The sequence below is a fragment of the Anguilla anguilla genome, chromosome 3, assembly GCF_013347855.1.
Source record: "Anguilla anguilla isolate fAngAng1 chromosome 3, fAngAng1.pri, whole genome shotgun sequence".
In the NCBI taxonomy this organism is placed as follows: Eukaryota; Metazoa; Chordata; class Actinopteri; order Anguilliformes; family Anguillidae; genus Anguilla; species Anguilla anguilla.
This window is the reverse complement of record NC_049203.1, coordinates 26,107,078-26,120,351: the sequence shown is the minus strand read 5'-3', so window position 1 is coordinate 26,120,351 and position 13,274 is coordinate 26,107,078.

The window sequence follows — 13,274 nt, the reverse complement described above, 5'->3', positions numbered from 1 at the left end:
AAGGGACAATTTGCAGATTAAAAAAAAAAAATTCTTAAAGGGTTAAGGTGTTGTCATAAAAAACGAGAAATCAGATTAGTGTTGCATATTTAGTTTTGAGACAATGGTATATGAGAGCAACAATATGCTTTGATATGGGCAAGTTGTCTATGGTAGTGGCTTGTTCTGCTTTACTTGACCAACTGATGCCTGATTCCCTCCCCAAATATCAAAGGGAAATCCAATGGCAATTAAGATTTGCTGAGTTCCTCATAGATGGACACAGTGCTTGGGTTTTGCTTATCACCATTGTCCAAGTTCGGGAGGATCTACCACCTCTCTAAAGAAGCACCCGGGCACAAATTAATCCCATGAACATAGGCCTATATTGGCACACATTTTGAGTTAAATTCCAATGCCCTGAACCTATAATAAAACTAGAGTAATCTTATTTTAAGTTGTCCGTAAATAATAGTTTTAGAGGCTTCCCAATTTGGAAAAGAAGAGTTCAATACTGGCTGGACATTTCAATAACAATAATTATTTCGTAGCATCACCTTTACTTTCAGAGGCAGGAGTGCATTTACCATTTTCATAAGAGGTATTCAATAGTGAAGCATCATATTTGTGTTTGGTCTTGTTAATATGAGGCTAAAACAGCACATCATTTCATAATATCATGGTGCTTAGCTCTCATTCAGACAGCCTAGAGTTCATTTTACGAATAGGGATTTTGTCAGACCTCATGAAAGCCAGTACGTTCCATTAGATGAGCCTGAGCTCCTGTCAATGTTTTAACTCAGCATCATCCAGTCGGGGCCAGCAACCTCAATCCCTGCTAGATGAAGTAACCATGACAGCTGTTGGAAAGTTTGTTTTTGAATTGAGTTTGAGCCTTGGAGAAGAGAAGGACTGTTTTTCTTTTGTTTTAAGGTAGTGTCCTTGGTTGTGTTGGTTGCCTCTTAGCTTTTTTTCCTTTTTCTTTTGTCCCTGTTGTGCTGACACTGGAAGTTTAAGGGCAGTCCTCTGGCATGGTCTGGTTTACTGCTCTCTCTCTCTCTCTCTCGGGAATATTAATTAAAATGGGATAATTAATTGGACGCACAGCTGAATTCAGAGCTGCTACTAAACTGCAATTAAATCCTACTTGCCCAACATTTGCTTCAAATGTAAGAATGATCATAAACCGCAGATTAATGGTTTATTGCAATACCAGTCAAAAAGCACTCAGATTTCCTGGTGAATGGCAATGTACTGTACATCATGTGAAAGAAACCTGACCCAGTCAACCATAAAAGCCTTCAAAGCTGGTGTTTATAGCAGGGCTTCCACCATGGCAGCGAAAAAAATGTCTTAAAAATTGTCATTAATAATTTCCTTGACTATAAGACTAACTCCATTAATGTAGAAAAAAATTAATCCACACTCGGTTACATGTTGCATACAGTGTTGTATTGTGTTTTATTATATCTCTGTTGCTGCTTTCATGTATTGTTTATTTTTGGTAGTTCACAGGGTTCAAAGCAGTGTTTATTAAAAGTCAAAATCAAAATAGTCAAAGAGAGCCACCCACCTACAAGCTATTACAGTCCCATGAAATGTATTTACCCCCTTGGTTTCCTCTATTATTGCATATGTGGCACTCTCAATGATTTCAGATCTTACAAAATGCAATATTAGAAAAGGGGACCTGAGCCACTCGAAAAGTGTGTTTGTGTGACTTTTGTTTTGGATCATTGTCTTGCTGTATAGCCCAATTATGGTTCAGCTCTTAGGTAGATGACCAGACATTCTCCTCAATAATTTTATGGTACAGAGTAGAATTCATGGTTCCCTCAATAATGGGAAATTGTCCAGGTCCAACAGTAGCAAAGCATCCCAATACATCACACCACCACCACCATGTTTGACTGTTGGTAGGATGTTATTACAGTAAAATGCTGTATTTACTGTACAACAGACATAATGGGACCCGTGTAATCCAATAAGTTCTACTTTTGACTCGTCTGTCCGCAGAACATTATCTCAAAAGCCTTGGGGATCATCCAGTTTTTTTGCAAACATGAGGCGATGTTTCTCTGGGTTAGCAGTTGTTTTCACATTGCTACTCTCTCATGAATCCCATTCTTAGTCAGTATCTTTCTTTTTGTGGAGTCATGGACACTGACCTTAGCGTTCATTATTAATAGAGAGTAAATTCTGGCCTTATTTACCTATAAAGGTCAGGATTTAAACTGATGGCGAGCCTACCCAGTGAAGTTACCTGGAAGCGGTTGCGTTCTGAACACAGAACCGCCTTCAAGCCTGTCTCCAGCCTTATTCCTGCTATTCAGCCACGGTGGTAGGACAAGAGACCAGGATGTATACCACTCACATTCATACTCAATCCCCTTTAACTCTCACAGCCCCAATACTTCCTGACTGAATCCCTCTCTTGACTGACTTGCCCTTACTTGCACACTGGACCGAGACTGTGAAAGGATTTGAGTATCTCCCCAGCAAATGTGCATGGATTATTCTATAAGCACAGTTGGTTGCAAGTTTTACTGAATTTAATGGACATTGGTTCTAATTGTTTCCAGTGGTCATTGTACATGTTCAATGGAAGTAACATTGATGTTCTTGTTGGATTTAATATCGAATTGTTGCCTCACAGCAAGAACGTCCCGGGTTCGAATCCGGCCTGGGCCTTTCTGTGCAGAGTTTGCATGTTCTCCCTGTGTCCATGTGTGTTTCCTCCGGGTACTCTGGTTTCCTCCCACAGTCCAAAGACCTGTAGGTAGGCTAATTGGAGACTTTAAATTGCCCGTAGATACGAGTGTGTGAGTGAATGGCGAGTGAATGGCATGTGTGCCCTGTGATTGGCAGCCTGTCCAGGGTGTATTTCTGCCTCTGGAAAGTTTGAGCCTTCAACATGATATTCTATACCTTGTGGTAACACATAATTTATGCATGCTGTAATTCTATATTTTGAATGAATATAAGTTGACACACAGCTGTTTTATTATAGAACAGAAATTGTCAAATATAATTTGACAGCCCATCACCATTACAATATTTTTCTGAAAATTATATTCAATATTTTTTTATGGAATAAATATATTGAATAAAGTTTGTCAGGGATGTGAAGTAACTAAACACATATATATGAAATATGTATTCTTGTACAGTAGTTCATGTGTAATATAGATTGCTTGCTTCTTTTTTGTACGATTTATTTATATCCCTGCCATTATTTCCCCTTAGATTAATTGTTTTTTTTTTTTTTTGTTTTTTTTTAAATTAGAAATAAAAAAAACAATACTAACACCATCTGAGTTTATTACTGCTTTAGGGAACAAATAAAATTAAAAATGAACTTAACAGTTGATTTACAATTTGCATAAAGCAATAACATTGTAGCTTGAGGTCTTAAAATCAGGAACTTATGGTTTTACATAAGCACTGCTAACATGAAACTGATCCATTATTACTTCAGACTTCACTTGGACGTCAGACTTACTTGTGACTTACATAATATAATCTTTAATCTGTTTACCTGCGTAAGCACCCATTGATTTTTCACCTTATTAGATGGTCAAATTTGTTACTGCTGCATTTCAAAAGAATGTTTCGGAGTAGTCGAAGAATTCACTAAATTTGGCAACAATGTAGATATGTCTTTGAGTGCCTGTTGTCACTGACAACATTACTGTAGGAAATGGAAGAGCCCTCAAAAAATTACGAAAAGACAGTGAAATTCACAATACTGCCAAAAATAATGGAATCTGTGAGACCTGTGACTTCTGTGACAAACGCACAGCCATCAAAATAATTACTGTTCTGGGAGAAAAAAAAGGTTGACCGACAACCTCCCACACACATCCCGGTAATAGTCCACCTCCGTGCAACATTACACTACCTTGCTGGATTGTCATTTGGATTAATTCAATCAGCAATAGCCGCCACAGCTGGGATATACACATTTTGTTCTGCACTGTCCGTTGTGCTGGATTGCCTGCATTCTGGCACCAGAAGGTACATAAATTTCCCCACATCCAATAAAGATACACAGTACAATGTTCATTGTTTAATCAACTCTTACAGAGTTACTATGACCAGGGTGGACTCATAAACTCTTAAGTAGGAGTTGAATTAACACAGGACGTTTTACTGTGTATTTATTCTACTGTGTCTTTTAAGCTCTGCTTCAGATGCAGAACATACCAACATACCCTCATCAGCCCACAATTTGTGCTTCGAGTTTTATGTACGTCAATCTGGCCCTAAAGTCTCTAAATTCAGGGAAAAACTGGCCCTGAGATTTTGTATCACTCTTTTTGAAGTGTTTGCAGAAATCATCCATCTGTATGTAACGCAACCTCTGGGACATGCCAGCTCCTTTACTTTTAAATAAATTGACCAGGAAGTTTGTGAATTTAATATGTTTCAGATTATTAAAAACTACAAAGCTGCACATCAAAGTCAAATCAGTACATGCCTTAAAATAATCCAAGATAGCTATAAAAACAGTAATGAATTATTTCCATCATCGTGGTCTTTGTTTTAGGTATGAGTTCCATTCATAATTTTTAAATTCCCATTACATTTTTTGATATTTATAAGTGCTAAAAAGAGCCCAGATGCTGACAATTAATCACAAGAGAGATTGCAGAATGTTTCTTATGGTTTAACAAGTTATGGTAGCACTATTGATACTTTACTACTACTACTACTACTGCTGCTGCTACTACTACTACTACTACTACTACTCCTACTACTACTACTACTACTACTACTAATAATAATAATAATAATAATAATGATGATGATGATGATGAATATAGCTGCAAGAAGCAATGTACAGGCCAAGTGCTTACAGTGCCTCCATGTGACCAATTTTGTTGGTTGCTAATTTGGGCTTGTTACTGTAATGTACCCCCCAGAATTTTGTTGAAATACAGTATATGCTTTATTTTTGGAGTAATTAGCATTTAAATTAGTTTTCTTTTGGTATAGTGAATAACTTTGTATTGATTTACAGTGACCCTTCCCTCAAAGGGGACAAGTGGACCCAAAACATACCAGGAAAATTCCCCGCACAGCATAGCAGAGCCACTGGACCCCCTTACTATAAGGGTCAACCATTCTGGCCTGTACCGTTCTCTTGGTGTAAAACACACATACACTTGCCCACTTGTTGAGAATATGGTAAAGGACCACTCATCTGACCATATCACTTTTTTCTACATCACTATAGACCAGTGCCTATGGTTTTTGCACCACTGAACTCTCAAATGTGCATTTGTCTTTGTAATGCGGGGTTTATGAACTGAAACCCTAGTATAATATCCCTCTCTATGTAGTTGTCGACAAACTTTTCTTGCTTGACACAGTCTGATCACGTCCTATATTGACATTCTCAGCCTCCTGATGAAGAGTTGCTCATCTGGTTTTCATTACATATCACCCTTATGCTTGAGAATCATGGTCATCGAATGTGTGCTTTTGACCACAATTTCCGACCCTATTTACGTAAGTCTTTCCCATAGATCTAAATGCAGATGTCACTTCAGTCACTGTTCCTATTGAAACAGTAGGCAGTTGAGCAGTCTTTTTGACTGAAGCTCCTGTCATCCGTGTCTCAATGATGAACCCTCTTTCAAAGTCACTTAGATCTTTTTTCTTGCCATCTTGATCCAAAATCGAGGTGAACTGGGCCTGCTCAGCCATAGAGCCATAGAGTTAATTGTTTAATTGTATGATGCAGTACACCTGTATGTAAACATGTGCATTTGTTATGTTTCACCAATCATTTATTCAGTTTGGTCCTTTAATTTGTCACCCAAGAAATTTAATAAAAACATTGCACATGTTCACAAGAAATTGGCTATACCCTACTGTGCATATTCAGAAAATGAATTAAATGATATTAAATGTCAGTTTAAATCTTAACACACCAACTCTAGATTTTGATTTTATAAATAATATTGAACATATTCAAGCAGTCAGATATGCCTCTTGTACATAATTGATCATTCAAATATGGAATATCTGGTTCAGCAATGGTAGTAACAGATGTTTCTGAGTAAATTCGTAATCCTGATATCTAATCTCCATTGAAGATCTTGAATACTCAGTATTGAAACACTGCCAGAATAGTTATTCTCTGATCCCTTCTGTTTGTCTTCGTCTTTTTTGGTCTATCTAAACAAAGTGGTTTCCCTGTGCCACAAATTCCATCTGGAATAATTTATTAGGTCCCTAATCCCGTTCTGTGATCTTCCTCCGGCTGTCAGACATCATTACGGTAGATTGATCTGCAACTTCGATGGAGATCAGCACGTTCGTGGGCCAGCACTCTGTGTGAACTTTGGGCTGTGTGCTCATCATTTTTCTGTGTGACAGAAGCAATATCTATCCTGTAGACTCATTATTATCAGACAGGAAGTAAAGCGAGTAGCAGCTGCTATGAGGAATGGTAACACGGGCTTCATTTCGTCAGCCTGAATGCTCTGAAGGTTAGCCATCTCACAAAGTGAACTCAGTTCTGTTCATCTTCTCTTGTGTTATTATTTAACTCTTTAAGGGCATCATGTATTTATTCATTAATGTTTTTTTTTATTTTTTTGCAGTGAGCTTTGTTCTGTGGGCCTCTGTTTCGGTCACAACAGAAGCATATGGTAGTTTTGTAGTAGACTAACTTTGTTGTAGCTTAACATTTGTAAAACTGTTGTGTTTCTGCTATGCTTATGTAGTAAATATATATGACAAAAGTAATTAATCATGGTAAGCAATTAGATTTTTTTTTTAAACTTATGTGTCAACATTGTCTGTGGTCCTGTCTAGTGAGGCTTATATTGATATAGAATAATTCACCATTTTGAAAATCTGCTCCCCATTGCCACATTTGCAAAGAAAGGTTGGAAGGAGATACATGGATGAGGCACCTTCTCAGTTGGAGGGCATCTCAACATAGCGTTATAGGTCAAAGGTCACCAGAGAGTCAGAAGACTTAAGGACAAGCTATAGCGTGTTTTACCAATGACTGTATCCTGCAGACAGAGTGCACGGTTTGGACACTAATTACAAATGAGCCACTTGGCAATTTGCCTAGTAATTTTCCCTAGGAATATATCAGTGCTGTCTGCCTACTAAGTGTCTGTACAAAGTAAAATGCTGTATTACATACATAGTGGTTTTGGTGACTATCTGATGACAATGTAATGTCAAATGACATTACCCACAATTACTATAATTACTTTGCAAGTTCTACAACAAATTGCGCAATTAGAAAGTTCCATTAATGCTAACTGTCATTTAACAGAGTTTGTATTTCATTGTTAACTTGTACAAAACCTAGTGCACAACAAATCTGTTCCTGTTGTGTAGGGGGAGCGGTCTACGGTGTATAATACAACACAAAGTCTTGATTGCACATTCTGATTTGAACACACTTGAAGGAATCTCTGGCTAAAACATTTGTGCTTAGTTTTTCCCTTGTGCTTAATAAAATTAAAAAGTAATTAACTTTATCTTTGAGTGCAACCACTTCTTTATTTTGGTATCACATTCGGAAATTGTTCCCCACGAACCTTCCTGAACCAAGCTACAAATTAGTTGAGAGTTTATCCACCATTTAAATATAGATCTTTGATGTTGTGTAGCCTATCCCTCCTGCCCCCTAGTGGTATGGGCACCAGTGCCCACAGAATGGTAATAAAGGAAATGTCCACAATTTATTAAAAAATGGGCCACAAACACACCACAAATTAGAGGTCAGTGCCTGCAACAGGCTCCTTTCTGGCCAACAATGCCACTCGTTCCCTTATCAGTGCTCAGTGCAATACATGGCAGTAAAATAAAAGGATCCTCCCCATTCCCCAATTATATGTGAGTGGTGAAATGGCTATACGCATAATGGATTATGCGCACAGGAGACCGGGTTGACAAGTCTCCCCAAACCACTGCACACTTCTCCTTATATACAAAATGACGATCAAAACACCAAGTCATCAAATAAAGCCACAATCGTGACAAAACAGTATAGATCAATGATCCTGCTTGCACTACCTCTGTAAGCTTATCACACCAGGTTAACCTTTGTATCTGGCTGGGTATCTTTAGTCAGCACCCCACCACTAAAGACACCAATTTGTTCCCCATGGCATCAGTTTTACAACAATACAAAACCGATTATAAAAATGATTATATTGTATTATGGAGAACTTAAAGTTCACATAATGCTGATCCAATCAAATTTTTTGCAACTGAGCACTATCTCTTCATCACAATTGCTGACTCCCTGTCAACGCATTAAACAGTCTGTTTCACTTTGAGGGTCTGTGAACTGCCCAACATCTGCGTCACGAAGCTCGTGCTGATAGTGAGTGAATGCGCGCAGCCATAAAGCCAGCTAGTTCTCCTGAGAACTTGCCATTGTGCTATAAAATGTATTTGTAATTATGGCGGATCAGAGAAAAAGGTTTTAAGCTGCGGCAGAAGTATTTGAAGAGCATGAAAAAGCGGATCTCAATTAGAGTCTTCATTTTCATGTTTAAGTTGAGGTTTGCTCAAAGAAGGGGTCCTAGACAAAGTTATGGCCCCACTGGAGGACATTTAAGTTAACTGAAAAGCAAGTTTAGTGTTCTCCTTATTATGTCTTCTTATTCCACATCAACACTCTGTACGCCACTCGTCCAACTGCTTTTCAGCAAGACCAACCAAGTTAGACCAGTAGTTCGCCTAGTTGCTTGTGCTTTTTGTGAAAATTGTGCCAGTATTTTTTTAGATGGTTACGATTTCACATCAGATAATTTAACGTTGATTAACACGTTTGGAATGTAAACAACACATTTGCAAATGCAAGCTACAATCGGTACGCTCAAGCTACAATAGGTACAGACCATCTCTTCTTCAAAACTTCCAACAGACAAATTCTCTGGCAATAGGTGGGTGACATTCGAAGCAGTAATGTTAGCAACAGCAAAGCGCGTTTGACCTAAACTAATTAGTTTTCAGTTATAATTCCTGCCAGCTAATGCATGTATTTCAGCATTGAACATAATGTTAATTATTGTAAAATACTGACAATTAAAACATGTTAGAATTTATTCTGTTCTCTTATCTATTCAAAATATGTGCTTTTGAGTGAAGAAAATGTATGTTTGCGGTGTAGATTAGGTGTTCAAAACATGATCCAAAATGTGCAATTTGGAGAGGTTTTGGGATGTCTTGAAAAACCCTAGTTATCTACTCAATTGTTTTGCAGTGAGGGGAAAGAACTTGGGGGTAAATTTTGTATAATACTTTTAACGCTTGCTCATGTGAATTTTGTGGAATAAACAGTACAGTTGCATTTTTATGTGCATTTTTCACATTTTCCCAAATGTTGATGCATAGTCTTGATGGCACACATGCCCTTCAAATAATGCAATAAGCTCTCTGTGGTGTGTTGCCATAAAGTTGTAAGGCTTTATTTAAGAGTAGCACACTCAGGTGAAAATTGGCTTTATAAAAGCTTTGTGAGAAAGGGTTAACAGCTCCTCGAGGAACTCAAAAGCTGTTGCAACCCCAGTTTGGAACTAGAGTGAAAGCAATCAGAGGGAAACAGCATATGATGCTTTTCTGATAGATATAGATAAGGTATGGTGTTCTTTCAAAAAAGGCAGATCATTTTAATGTTTAATTTAGATTTGAATGGGCTAGCAGAATGTTTGACAGTGCCATGACAAAATGAATCAACCTGTATTTCTATACATAGAGGGAATATTTTTATTTATTTATTTATTTATTTGTTTATTTATTTATTTTGAAGTTTTCACAAGCCATTACCGGCCAGTTTCAAGCACACTCAAATTGCATTAGGCCTATTTTAACCCACCCGAGTATGTGGAGTTTTCACGCTCACGTCAACACTCCACAAAGCACGGTCTCCAGGCAACAAGAGCAGACTTCACTGCATGCTGTTCAGAATGTTCAAAGCCTTTATCTGTTCTCAAAGACTTGGCTGGACTGACCGTGAACTTATTCTTACATGTTCTTTCAAAACACCTACATTTATCAAAACAACTGCTTCAAGATAATCTGCCATAAAACACCAGCTCTGAATTTCAAGCCTGCTCTGGTGATCTCAATAATGCTAATTGCTTCTGCTAGTAATGTAGGTGCAATAGTGGAGGGAAATGAGGTACCTCAAAGCTGTGCTCATAAACATTCCTAAACCTACCGTTGCTAAATTCTAAATCAAATCCAGTTTGATAAGATACTCTGCATTCATTTCAACAGACATGTTGCTAGGAGGCTATGGTGGAGAACTGCAGGCTTTGGGGGGTGGGGGGGGTGGGGGGGTGAAAATACAGGAAATAAACAGCAGAAGCTCTCTGATTAACATATGGACAGGGTAAACCTGATCCTAGATTGGCATTCTGGCTTTGAGATGTTTTCTGAATACAGACCCTGATCTAGGATCAGTTTTACATTTTATGTAATGGATAAGATTAGGAAATGGACAGGAGAAACCTGATCCTTGATCAGTGCTCCAACTCTGAGGCTCTTTATGAATACGGATCCTGATCTAGGGTCACCTTTATCTTAAAATGAATGAGATTAAATGTAAACCTGATCCTAGATCCTAAACTAATACGCATTATGAATAGAGGCTCTGGTCTGCTCTTACCAGTGCATCCCCAGCCCCCACCCTACAGTGAACTGAGGGTGTTCTCTGCAGATTGCACTGTAGGATTGTACAGTCTGGAGTCTCACTCCCTCTGCTGGAGGCTTCTTCCCTCTCCATACTCATAAAGCCACACAGGCTCAGTCTTATTGCTCTTAATGATAGGGCAAGTGTCCTCGAGTGAAACTGAAATATTTCAATATTTTTGTGGATGCAATTATTTTCTTTGGAGGATTTTTGTGCGTGTGTGTTTCTTCTTATTTTTTTGATTGCAGGCTTTATGTGCAGTGGTTGTGGTGCATCAGTGATTGACTAGAAGATACTTGACAACAGACTATGCTTCATAGATATGGCCATCATTGGTACAGTACTCCATTATTAATTTAAAAAAAACTCTATGCTGAAGTTGCAGCAGTCCTTGTACAACTCCCTGTGCTATATGCATTGGCTGTCTGGGTTAAGGTACACTAGTGCCAAAATAATGTTAAATCAGTACACAATAATAATGAGGAAATTATTAAATTTCCATCAGAATATTTCATACTTTTGACCCATGAAATGGTGAGGTGCAAAATAGAGGATTCTTCTGAAAGACTTTTTTGAAGAATGATATCACAGCAAAACAAGGATGAAAGATTTCTAATCTATTTTGCTAATACAGTGATGTTTTTAGTATTTGCACCCAACAGCTGAAGGTGTCTATCTTAAATAACAAACGTCATTATTTATTTTTCACTGTATTCATAAAGGCATGGGGAGTCATGTGTTTAAATTTGAATGTCTCAGATATGGCACCATTTTCTCCCAGAGAGTGGAAGATTGTGGAATTTCGTCCTCGCCTAATGTTCAGAGTTGGAGCCTTTGGCTGTCCTCCCTGTTCTCTCCTCTCTCTTCTTTCCTCTCTCATTCTTGCTCTCTTCCTCTCTCACTCTAATTATTTCATTCTTCCTCTCATTTTTCTCTCTCCCTCTGGCTTTCACACACACACACGCACACACACACACACACACACACACACACATTCCCCTTGGCATTTCTGTGGTTCCCCTCCTTGATGAGCAATGACCATCCTGTATTTGATTCTTCCAAGAATTACTGGTACTGTAAAATGAAACCAAGACTTTCATGAGTTGCATTGGGGAACGAAAAGAGATTAATGATTACAGAATTTTGTGCAGGGATGAGCTCAGCTTTGATTTTATAGTAATGATTGCTGTACTGGGAATTGGCTCTTGCAATATATAGTTTATTGTGCCCCCGAGTAAAGATTCAAGGGATTCAATGGTTGATTTTATATTTTACATTAGATTTTTACATCAGTTCTGGTACCCGTCCAAATTCTGCTCACTTATATATTGGACAATCAGCCACACAGTAATTTCACATCCATTGTAACTTAAAACTGTTGGCAACATGCAAGAATTGTACACCTCACAGAATTGCTGTAATTCAATGTGGCCTTCTCCAACTCACACATACTGATGTCATATCAGGACAACTCATAGTTCTGGGCACACTATGGATGGTAAACAATCCCAATACTTTCCTTTTGGAATCCTTGCACATCAATGGCAAAACAGATTAATGCAGCCAATTTTTTTTTTTTTTTTTTTGGGGGGGGGGGGGTTCACTCTAGCATTTACAAAATAATTTCTTTAAAGTTCTGTAACAGAGGTGTGAGGCAGACTGTCATTCTCTGGGAGTGAAATAGAAATAAAATAGAGTTATCCTCCATGTGACAGAAGAGACCCTTCTTCCAGTGGTTGCGTTTTATTAAACTGTATATCCAGAGGGTGAAGGCAAGAACATTTTCGCTGTCTTCATCTCACAGAAACATGTCAATCCCCTCTTTACACCAAGACAGCATACACCAGCCTCTCAAAACTGAATAAGAAAGACTTGAGGGGATCCTTGGAAGGATTTTTTCTTTTTTGCTCATTATGCTGGAATTGGTTTACAGCTTAACACAAAAATTTCACAACATCTGAAGATATATTGTATTAAGCACAGTAAGTAAATCGGTCATCTGATTAAAATATTTAAGCTACCTATTTGTACTATGTTTATAATAAACATGTTTTAACAGTTAACCCAGTGAGCACAAGCCTGAATCTAGATGGAATCTAGATGTCTAGAGGGGTGGCAATCTAGGCTGAAAAATGTTTTGACAAAAACAGATTAGATTTGCTCAGGTTAGCTTCAATTCAGCTCAGGTGTTACCCGTATATAGCCTGGCTATGTCCTAGTCAGCTAGAAAACTTTTACTTTTCAACCAAATGTTGCCAGGTTTTCACCAAACATCTAGATGGTATATATTTTCATTTCTGTCAATTCCTGGTTGGCGAAATGCACATGACGATGTACCAATAAATCTATTTTGCATCTATGGCTGCTGGATGGCTCATTCGGTTAAGGCACAGTGCTGTGGTGCATGGTTGAGCCTCAAGGCCTTGGAACATGCCAATGCCGTCTGTGGCTGGTAGATTTACTGGGCAACGTGCAATGAGAGGTCTCTGTCAGCTAGTGTTTAACATACATTGCCATCTAGCAATTTCTGCCAGTCGATTGAGTGCCCGTTGATTGCAGTCAGAGCCATGTATGGAAGGTTACTTCTGACTCTGCTCTATATGAGCTGTAGTCT